Genomic DNA, 12,274 nt, shown 5'->3' on the forward strand with positions numbered 1-12,274 from the left:
ACCGCCATGGGCCCCCCTCAGGAAGTTCTGTGACTCAGCTTTGCACTGTTCTCCCCTGGCTTGTATGTTAGCCACACACAATTTAGATACCAGCTTCATGGTTAGGAAAAAAAGAAAAACCTGGCCACAAATCACCTCTGAGGTTGAACACTGCACAGGCAGGAGGCTGCTTGGTCCTTGTCTCCAAGTTATGTCCGGAGAGAGGCTCATGGAGCTAGAAGAAACCACAGAATCATTGGTTCCAGCCTCCTCATGTTACAGATATGGAAACTGAGGTCCAGAGAGGGGAAGTAGTTTGACCCAAGGTCATGAAAAGTAGAAGGTGACACATTCAGGATTTAGATCCAGGTTCTCTGCCCCCAAATCCAATGCCTTTTTAGTGGCCCATGGTGCCCCCTGGGATAGGCTGGACTACCCTCTGTGAAAATCAGATGCAGACAGAAGCTTCTGAAGTAAAGAAAAAAAGGGGAGAGAACCTTAGAACCTAGGGCACAGTATGTCAGATCTGTAGAAACCTTTGGACACTTTCTGGTAAACTCCTCCCATTTATGGCAAACAGATTCCCTCCCAGCTCTGGTGGTATAGATGTTGCTGGTGGTGATGGTAATGATGACGATGATGACGACGAAGAAGAAAAAGGTGATGGGGCAGCTAAGTGGCACAGTGGATAGAGCACCAGCCCTGGAGTCAGGAGGACCTGAGTTCAAATCCGACCTCAGACACTTCACACTTACTAGCTGTATGACCCTGGCCAAGTAACTTAACCCCAATTGCCTCACTAAAAAAAAAAAGTGATGTTGAAGAAGATGATAAAATTCTTACTATGTGCTCAACACTATTCTGGGAGCTAAAAGTACAAGGAGGAAAAATGAATCCGTCCTTAGCCTCAGTTGTTTTTTTCTTTCTTTTTTTTTGGTGAGACAATTGGGGTTAAGTGACTTGCCCAGGGTCACATGCCTAGTAAGTGTCAAGCATCTGAAGCCAAATTTAAACTCAGGTTCTTCTGAATTTAGGGCTGGTGCTCTATCCACTGTGCCACCTAGCTGCCCCCTAAGCCTCAGTTTGTAAAATGAGGGCATGAGACTAGACAACCTTGAAGTTCTCTTCTAATTCTACAGTATAATAATTCTATTATCCTTGGGGGAGCTAGGTGGAGAAGGGGAAAGAGCGTCAGACCTGAAATCAGGAAGACCTGAGTTCAAATCTGGCCTCAGACACTTAGCTGTGTGACCCCGGGGCAAGTCACTTGACACCGTTTGTCTCTGTTTCCTTATCTGTAAAATGAGCTGGAGAAGTAAATGGCAAACCATTCCAGTATCGTTGCCAAGAAAACCCAAACAGGGTCATGAAGAGTCTGAACAACAAATGATGTTTTGGCATGGTTAGGAACCCAGATAAGTAGAATAAAGAGTGAGGAAAGGAATGGGACAAAGGAGACGTCTTCATAATGTGCTCCAGAGAAATTTAAGGAGAGAAAGAATACTTTCATCTGGGGGAACCAAGTAAAATTCCACAGATGAAGAAACTGAGGCACGTGTAGGTGGCCGTTGTTGTCCATGATCACAGAGATAGTAAATGTAAGAGTTGGGATGAGAACCCAGGTCACCTGACTCCAAGTTTGATGTGCTTGTCCACTACATACTGCAATGAACTACTTGAAAGGGTGGGGAATTGGATGTTTTTGGAGGTCTTTGATTCAATTCAATTCATCAAACACTTATTAAGCACCTAGGGTATACTTAATATGCTAGGCACTATGCTAGGTCCTGGACATAGAAAAGCCAAACCCAAACACCCTCTGCCTTCAGAGGAGTTTATATTCTCCTGACGCAGAGGGGGACACACGTTTATAAGTAAGAAAATTTAAAGTAATTATAACGTAACTTCAAGAAGAGAGAGGGAGAATCCTAAATACGGTGGGGGGGGGGAGTGTGGAGGAGGAAATCAGGAAAGAAGAGCCTCAGGTAGGAGTCAGAACCCCAGCTTTGCTTTGGAGGAAGTGAGGACAGAATGCATGCCGAACATGGGTATAGCCCATGAAAGGTGAAAGACGAAACTTGTACAGAAAACAGTTTTCAGGAAAAGATAGACCAGGCACTTCGAAAAGCTCTTATCAGTGGAGTTCCTTCTCAGGTGCAGTTCTGAGATTCCAGGATTTGAATATTCAGTGATTCTGGGACCCCTTTGTGGGGTGTCTCTCCATGCCCCATCTCCCCGTACACATCTTCCTCTTGTGGAGGTGAATACTGGAACCCAGATGGATGGAGAAAAACAGGGTATAGAAGAAAGGCTCCTAGGTTTGTGCCCTGACTCTGCCTATGTGACCAAGTAGATATGTGACTGAGCAAGTAACAGCATCGCTAAGATGGTTTCTTCATTTGCCTTCTTTCTAAGTGTCTTCTAGCTCTAATATTTTTGATAGTGTGAGAATATGGGGGTTGGCTGGGAAGAGCAAGGAGAAATGAGAGAGGGAAGGGATCAGTGCCACCTTCAGGCTAGCCCCAGGGAACCCCCTGTCTCCTAAGTCTCCACCCACCCAAACCCAGCTAAATTACCCAAACCCATTTCCTCTCTATTAGCTCTTGATTATCAACAACTTATCTTCTTTTATTATTTAATCCAAAGAAGCCAGTCTTAGCCAAGATAACAGTTCTTCTTCTTGTATATGGTCCTGGAAGGTAGAGATGGACTAGGTGCCCCGAACCTGTTTCCTTCCCATACAGGTTACGTCATCTAGACAGTCTTGGGAGGTCCAGATGTCCCTGCATGGTGCCAAGAGGGAACTCTATGCCTCTCCACTCCAGCTATCGGGGAGAGGAAGGAGGAGCAAATGGACACAATTAATCAATTAGCTCAATGAATTAAATAATCAGCTCAACAGCCTGGGTTTGCCAGGAGGTGACCTGGGGTGATGGAAATCATGTAGGGGTTAGCTTCATCAGACTGACTGCAAGAGACAGTTCTGTGACCTAAACAAGGTTAAGAATTCTTGGTCTAGTGGCTAGAATTCTGGATTTAGAGTCAAGAAGATCTGGGGTCCAATAATGCCTCAAGCTATCTGTGTGACTGTGGACACAATTTAAAAAAAAAAGACTTTAAGGGGGCAGCTAGGTGGCGCAGTGGATAAGGCACTAGCCTTGGATTCTGGAGGACTTGAGTTCAAACACAGCCTCAGATACTTACTAGCTGTGTGTCCCTGGGCAAGTCACTTAAACCCCATTGCCCTGCAAAATAAATAAATAAAAAAAACAAACCAACCAACCAAAAAAGACTTTAAGATAGGAACAATAACCACCTGCCATTTATACTACACATAAGCCTTGAATGTGACAATGAACCCAAGGAGCTTTGCAAACCTTAAGTACAAGACTATATCAAGATCAGTCATCACTATTGCCATCATTATCTTCTTCATCATCATCGTTGTCGTCATGATGCCCCTAGACAAGTCACTTAACCTCTATTTGCTTCAGTTTCCTCACCTGTAAAATACAGATAATAGCACCTATCTCCTGGGGTTTTTGTGAGGCCCCAAATGAGATAACAATTGTAAATGTTTAGTACAGTGTCTGGCACATAGCAAGTGCTATGTAAATGTTAGTTATCTTCATCTTCATCACTGACTCAAGGTCACATGCTTATCAATAGCAAAGAACTGAAATTCAAACCTAGGTGGTGTGACTCTAAAACCCTTTCATTTTCCACTACACTGTGCACTGTTCTTATAGCGAAACAATGTGCTACTGAGGAGGGAGTGATTTTCCCATTGCTGGAGGTTTTCAAGTGGAAGCTGATAAATCCCTTGTAGGGGAAGCTGTAGTTGGGATTCCTGGTTAGGTACAGGTTGGGCCAGATGGACTCTAGGATTCTGGGTTATTTGTTCCTTTATTCACCAAACAATTAGTAAGTTCTTACCACGTGTTGAGCCCTATACCAGGCAATTGGGACCCGAAGACAAAAAAGGAAAGACGGAAACCCTCTACAGCCTGTACGTACAATGAATGCACCACACACCAGGGACAATACAATCTATAACACACACAACTTAGGATATGGTACACAAACCCCCAGTTCCACCCTCAGATTGCCCTGCACAGGTACAGTGCTCTTGTCCTCCTGCCATTATCTTTCCTGGTTTTTCTGAAGGAAGCTTCCTTCCTCCTCCAGTTTCTCACCAGGCACAGCCAGAGGAAGAACAGGGGTGTGTGTGTGTGTGTGTGTGTGTGTGTGTGTGTGTGTGTGTGTGTGTGTGTTTGTATAGGGGGAGGGGAAAGGGAGCAAGAAGAAGGGGGCGGGGGTCTTCCTCTGCTGGGCTGTTCCTTCCCATCGATCCCCTCCTCCTTCTCTGGTTGCCTCCTGATCAGCCAAGCACAGTGTGTTCCAAATGAGGAAGTGCTGCCCACAGAGAAGTCTTTGCCAGATCGATGCTGGGAGAGTGGGAGAGATGGGAGTGTGGGGTCTGGGCCAGGCCTTTGTGGAGGCTCAGAGCAGCCACTGAAAAGGTCAATGGCTCAGCAGGCTTCAGGCTCCTTGGATCAGGGAATATCAGAGCTGGAAGGGATCTTTGAGGCCAACTACTGCCATCCCCTTATTTTACCGATGAGAAAGCTGAGGCTCAGAGAGGGAAATGAATTTCTTAGAGTTGCATAATAAGTCAATAAGCAGGGGCAGCTAGGTGGTGCAGTGGATAAAGCACTGGCCCTGGATTCAGGAAGACCTGAGTTCCAATCTCACCTCAGACGCTTACTTGTTGTGTGACCCTGGGCAAGTCACTTAACCCTCATTGCCTTGCTAAAAAAACCACAAACAAACAAAAATAAGTCAATAAGCATTCATTTCTAGGTACCAGGTACCATGCTAATGTTGGGAATAAAGAAAGGCAAAACCTTGAGGTTCTTGTCTTCAAGGAACTTACAGTCTAATGGAGGAGACAACCGGCAAACAGCTGTGTATGTGCAAGATATTTTCTCAGAGGGAAGCATTGGCAGTGAGAGGACCAGGAAAGGCTTCTTGTAGAAGATGGGGCTGAGCCAGGAGGCAGAGGTAAAGAGCAGGCAAGAACCAGGAAATGGAGTGCCATGTTAGAAGGACAAAAGATCCCTGCCTCAATTGCCAAGTACAGAGGGTGGTAAAGTATAAGAAGGCTGGGGAGGGAGGGAGGGGCTAGTTATGAAGGGCTCTGAAAGCCAAACAAGATTTTTTATTTGATTCCGGAGGTCATAGGGAGCCATGGAGGTTTATTGAGTAGAGGGGTTACATGTTTAGACCTGTGCTTTAAGAAGATCAATTTGACAGCTGAGTGAAGGACTGATTAGAGTGGGGAGAGTCTTGTGGCAGGGAGACCCAACAGCAGCCTCTTGAAACATTCCAGGCATGAGGTGACAAGGGCCTGCATGAAGGTGGTGGCAATGTCAGAGGAGGCAAGAGTTTGTGTATGAGAAATGTTGGGAAGGTAGAGTGGACAAGACTTGGCAACAGATTGGCTATGTGGGGTGAGTATGTGTGAGGAGTCTAGGTTAATGTGGAGGTTGTGAGCTGGGAAAAGTACGGTAAGAGAGAGGTAAGGTCCTGGGACTTGGATCTAGGTCTTGACTTCAAGTTGGCAATGCTTCCTACTCTATAGTGTGGCCAAGGTCCATATTGACTACAGGAGGGAGGTTTGAGTAACTCCAACCAAAACAAGGCCATTCCAGCCTTTCCTCCTGAAGACAGAGTAGCTGTACCTGAGGGAGCTCACCACCTCTGGCAAGGAGACCAGGTCTTAGGGTTCTGAGTAGCTCTTCAGGAGTCACTTCCCTGCCTTGAGCCTGGAATTCCTAAGAATTCTTCCCTTCCTGGATTCCCAGAGTAAATTTGATGCCTGGTCAGAGAGAAGAGGAAAGGGTCCTATGATTCTAAGGGAGAAAGTGGAGATAGAATTAGATTATCATTTGGATTGACCATAAACCATCCACCTGGGTCTAAGTCCAGTCTCATACCATATGACCTTGGATCACTCATGGTCTTAGTTTCTTCTGCTGTAAAATGAGGGGATCGAATTAGATGATCTCTAAGGTCTTTCCTGGGTTTTACATTTTCTATTCTCTGTTTTAAGAGCCTTTCCAGTTCTGACTTTCTACATTCTGAGTTCTATGTACCTTTCCTGCTCTAATGTTCTTTAACTTGAAAAAAGAAAGAGAAAAGGGAAGGAGACAGAGGAGAGGGTGGAGATCACAGAATATCAGAATTGGAAGGAACCTTTGCAACCATCTTAGTCCAACTCATGACCCTAAGGAAACTCTACTATAACTGTAACATTTTTTTTTGCAAGTCAATGAGGGTTAAGTGACTTGCTCAGGGTCACACAGCTAGTAAGTATCAAGTGTGTGAGGTGAGACTTGAACTCAGGTCCTCCTGAATCCAAGGCCAGTGCTTTATCCACTGCGCTACCTAGCTGCCCCCCCCCCAATTGTAACATTCTTAAGTAGTTGTCTAGCCTCTGCTTGAAGACTTTCAATGACGGGGAGCTCACCACCTCCTGGGGCAGCCTGGTCCACCTTGGAACACTTTGAATTGTGAGAAAGCTTTTCCTGCCATCAAACTAAATTTGCCTCTTTGCAATTTCTAACCATTGCTCCTGGTTCTATTCTCAGGAATCAAACAGATTTCCTCAAGGCAGTCTTTCAAATACTTGAGCACAGCTGCCATATATCCCCCTTGAGTCTTCTCTTTTCCAGACTAAATATTCCAGTTCCTTCAAATGATCCTCATAGGACATAAACTTTTCCTTTCCTTCTTAATGTTGGTGCCTTCTCTCTGAGGTTACCTCTAATTTGTCCTGTATCTTGTATGTGTATAGTTGCTTGTACATTGTCTCTTGGGGTAGACTGCGAGCTCCTTGAGGGCAGAGATTGGTTTTTTTGTTTTTTTGTTTTTGTTGTTTTTGCCTTTCTTTGTATCCCCAGTGCAGAGTACAGTACCTCGAACATAGAAGTTGTTTAATAAATGCTTACTCTACGTCTGGTTTTTATGTCCTTTGTTGTAGTCATTATGTGTATTTCCCCCTGGTCCTGTTTCCTCCACTCTTCATCATCTCATACTCAGCAAATTGTTGATGATGACAAAAGATGGAAATAGTCAATTCTGGAAGAGCTTCAAAAAGATGAACACCTGTATCTACCATGTTGTCTCTCATGCTTCTTTAAATTCTTCATAGTCATCATCTCTAGTAATGTTTCCACTACATTCATACATAACAATTTGTTATGGATGGTCAGCTACTTTGCTTTTAGGTCTTTGCTGCCACAGGCAAAATGCTACAAAGATTATTTTGGTGTTTATGGGACTTTTCTGACTTTGTCTTGGAATATATGCTTAGCAAGGGGATCTCTGGGTCAAAGGGTATTGATTTTTTAGTCACTTAAAAAAAGACTAGGTGTGGTTCTCTTACCCAGGCTGGAATTAAGGAGTCTAATCTATCTATTGATCAGCATGGGAACTTTGACTTGGTTCATTTCTGACCTGGACATGTTTGCCCTTCCTTTGACAAGCTGGTGGCCTCCCACTTCTAGGAACTGACTATTTTAATGCAAGTGTGAATACCCAATTGGCACAGTGCACAGCAGCTCAAAACTCCTCAGTTCAAGAGATCTTTCAACCTCAGCCTCTTTGGAAGCTGGGATTATAGGCATGTACCATCACACCTGTTTAGTCATTTAAAAAAAACCCAGAACTCCAAATTGCTTTTCAGAATAGTTGGGTGAATTCAATACTCCATCAGTAATATATGAGTGTGCCTGTCTTTCTGTAGTCTCTCCAAAATTGAATATTTCCATCCTTTGTCATCTTTGCCAATTTTGGGGGTTTGAGATAAAGCCTCAGAGTTGCTTTGATTTGCATCCTTTTTATTATTAGTGATCCAGAGCAATTTTGGTCATATATGGTTATGCAATTCTTTAAAAACTAACTTGTTGCTTTTTGACCATTCACATATTGGAGAATAGTTCTCAGTCTTATGTTTATGTTAATTCTTTCTATATCTTGGATATCAGATCCTTATCAGAGATAATTTGATGCAAAGATTTTCCCACAATCAATGGTTTCCTTTCCTATCTACATTGATTTTGTTCATGCAAAAGCTTTTAAATTACATGTGGTCAAAATGATATACTTTATCTTTGTGTTCATCTCAACTCCTTGTCTGGTCAAGAATTCTTCCCCTATCCATAGCTGTATAAAAGTATGTAATTTATCATCTCCCTTTTTAAAAATGGTGTGATCTTTTATATTTATATTTTATATTTAGTCACATTCTTATAGTATATGGTGTAAGGTGACTAGGCAATACAATGAAGATTTACTAAGTGCCAGGCACTTTGCTAAGCATGGGAGACACAAATACAATGAAAAAGAAAGTGTTAATATAAAATACTTGGGAGTCTACCTGCCAAGACAAATCCAGGAACTCTATAAACACAATCACAAAACTCTTTTCACACAAATAAAATCAGATCTATGTAATTGGAAAAATATAAATTGCTCATGGATAAGCCAAGCTAATATAATAAAAATGACAATTCTACCTAAATTAATTTACCTATTCAGTGCCATACCAATCAGACTACCAAAAATTATTTTATAGAGTTAGAAAAAATAATAACAAAATTCATCTGGAAAAAAAAAAGTCAAGAATATCAAGGGAACTAATGAAAAAAAATGCACAGGAAGGTGGGCTAGCCATACCAAATTTGAAGCTATACTATAAAGCGGCAGTCATCAAAGCTATTTGGTACTGGCTAAGAGATAGAGTGGTAGATCAATGAAATAGGTTAGTCACAGGAGACACAGTTGTAAATGACTATAGTAATCTACTGTTTCATAAACCCAAAGACTCCAGCTTCTGGGATAGGAACTCAGTATTTGACAAGAACTGCTGGGAAAAGTGGAAGATAGTATGGCAGAAATTAGACATAGACCAACATCTTACACCTTATACAAAAATAAGGTCAAAATGGGTTCAAGATTTAGACATGAAGGGTGATACCATAAATAAATTAGGAGAGGAAAGAATAGTTTACCTCTCAAATCTATGGAAAGGAAAACAATTTATGTCTAAACAAGAGATAGAGAATATTATGAAATGCAAGATGGAAGACTTTGATTACATTAAATTAAAAGGTTTTTGTCCAAACAGAAGCAATGCAGCCAAAATTAGAAGGGAGGCAGAAAACTGGGAAACAATTTTTATAGCCAGCATTTCTGATAAAGACCTCATTTCTAAAATATATAGGGAACTAAATCAAATTTATAATAATCCAAGTCATTCCCCAATTGAGAAATGGTCAAAGGGTATGAACAGGCAATTTTCTGATGAAGAAGTCAAAGCTATCTATTGCCATATGAAAAAATGCACTAAATTGCTATTGATTAGAGAAATGCAAATTAAAACAACTTTGAGGTACCACGTCACACCTATCAGATTGGCTAATTTGACAAAAAAGGAAAACAATAAATGTTGGAGAAGCTGTGGAAAAATTGGAACACTAATGCATTGTTGGTGGAGCTGTGAACTGATTCAACCATTCTGGAGAGCAATTTGGAACTATGCCCAAAGAGCTATGGGGCTGTTCATATGTTTTGACCCAGTGGTACCACTGTTAGGTCTGTATCCCAAAGAGACCATGGAAAAGGCAAAAGGACCCACATGTACAAAAATATTTAGAGTGGCTCTCTTTGTGGTGGCAAAGAATTGGAAATCAAGGGAATACCCATCAATAGGGGAATGGCTAAACAAGTTGTGGTATATGAATGTAATGGAATAAGAAACGATGAGCAGGAGGAGTTCAGAGAAACCTGGAAGGACTTACATGAAATGATGCTGACTGAGAGGAGCAGAACCAGGAGAACATTGTACATAGTAACAGCAACACTGTGTGATGAACAATGGGGCTAGACTTGGCTCCTCTCAGCAGCACAACAACCCAAAACAGTTTCAAAGAACTCATGATATAAAATGTTCTCAACAGCCAGAAAAAAGAACTGTGAATTATGAATGCAGATTGAACCATACCGTTTCTATTTTTGGACTGTTTTTTTCCTTCTTGCTTGAGGTTTTTTCCTTGTGCTCTGATTCTTCTTTCAGAAGATAACTAATGTAGAAATATGTTTAATGTGATTGTACATATACAACCTATATCAGACTGCTTTCTGTCTTGGGGAGGAGGGAGGGAAGGGAGGGTGGGAGGAAAAAAAAACTTGGAACTAAAAATCCTGTGAAAACAAATGTTGAAAACTATCCTTATATGTAACTGGATAATAATAAAATACTTTAAAAAAAAAGAAAAAGAAAGTCTGTGCCCTCAGGGAGCTTACAGTCTAATTGGGGAAGATAACACACCAGAGGAATCTGAAATGCAGGGGATTGAGGGGGAGAAGGAAGGTACTTTCCCTCTAGTTTTGGATGCTGTTGACTATTCGATCCTATGGGATCTTCTTTTCCTCTTCTGTGACATTTCTGTGTTTGGGTTCACCTATCTGCCTGACAACTCCAGTGAATCTCCCTCACTGGTTCACATTCATCTCTTGACCCACCAAATGGGGGTGTAACCCATGATGTTGAGCTTCTGTTTTCTCTGTATTCTTTCTCCCTTGCTACAATTCTCTTCTGCTTCTTCTACCTAATTTCTCCTTTTTAGCCTTCTTTTCCTAGATGATTATGCATGTGATAAAATAATGGAATTTGGCAGATGCCCAGGGGTCCCACCTGATTGATTTAGTATTGTTTGAATTGGGTGACAATGAGAAACTAAGTATCTATTTGGGAATGATTAGATATGGGCCACACCTGGCCTGCCCTGAGTGACATATACTGCTGATGTCAGCAGGGGGACCACTCTCAGCCATGCAACTTGAAGGACCTCCCTTTTAGGGGAGGGAGAGAAAAAGTAGAAAAGGGAATGCTCGCTCAGAGGCTCTCTTTCTTTCCTGTTGGTGAGCTTCTGAGAGTGGACTGGAGACGGACTGCTCAGCTGACTCCCATAGAAACTATGGACCCCAGGTGGTGAGTTAATAGAAACGAAGCCAGCTCTTCGAATTAGCTGAGCTGGAAGCAAGTTTGGGGATTGAGTCAGTCTTTGCTAGAGCCAGGGAGCTTATCCATTTTTCTCTTCCCCTATTCCCTTGTCCCTGGCTTTATTAACTTCACCTTTGTTGTATATTTTATTCCCATTAATAAAACCTGATTTGTTTGTGGAAAAGAGGCTGTTAATCTCCTTTTTTATTAGCCTGGGAGAAATAACTAAAAAAGGCAGTTTGGAAGAGAGGAAACTTTGGACCTAGAGGTCCCTCATTATTTTCTGAACCCCAATATTACGGCGAGCCACCCAATTAACACTCCCCATATTAAATTTGGCCCTTACATGTACCTCTTTCTCACTAAATCTGGGTATCCCCCAGGCTCTGCCCTAGGCCCTCTTCTCTACTTTTCATATGTTCTCTCTTAGTGATCTAATCAACTACCATGGGTTTGATTATTATTTCTATGCAGTGATAATCTTCATAGATCTCTATTATCTCTATTAGTTAATTTCTATTCTTCCTCATCTCTATCCTGAGCTCCAGGAGAGATAGTTAGGGTGCTGGGACACAACCTAGGTTTTTACCTCACCAATATCTCAAACTCAGCATGTTCCAAACTTGTTGGATTTCACCCTAAATTCCACCCTCCTCCAAAGTTTCCCATTTCTGTTGAAGACACCATTATCTCTGTAGTCTGAAAGGTTAGGAACCTTGAAGTTATGCTTGAGTCTTCCCCTTCTCTTAGCTCTTTCATCCAATCAGTGACCACATTGTATTGATTCTCTCTAACATTTCCCACACCTAATCCTTTTCTCTTCACTCACAAGTCCATCCTCCCTAGTTCATCCTTCATCACCTCTTACTTGGATTATTGTAATAATCTTCTGTTTTTTCCTCTTTCTATTATCTCACTTATCTAATCTAGCCTTCACAAATCTGCCAAATTGATATTCTTGCACAGGTCTTCCTGACGTTACTCCCCTACTCAAAAATATCCAGTGACTCTCTATCACTGCTTTAATAAATTACAAACTCCTTGACTGAGCAGTCAACATCCTTCAAAGTCTGACTCTGGTCTATCTTAACAGGCTTATTGCTTCCCTTCATATGTCCTATATTATGGGCAAACAAGAATACAAGTTTGTACAGGACATGCCTTTGCATATGCCAACCCCTATCCCTAGAATCTCTCCCCACTTCTGTCTCTTAGAATCACTAG

The sequence above is a fragment of the Dromiciops gliroides genome, chromosome 1, assembly GCF_019393635.1.
Source record: "Dromiciops gliroides isolate mDroGli1 chromosome 1, mDroGli1.pri, whole genome shotgun sequence".
Classification (NCBI taxonomy): Eukaryota; Metazoa; Chordata; class Mammalia; order Microbiotheria; family Microbiotheriidae; genus Dromiciops; species Dromiciops gliroides.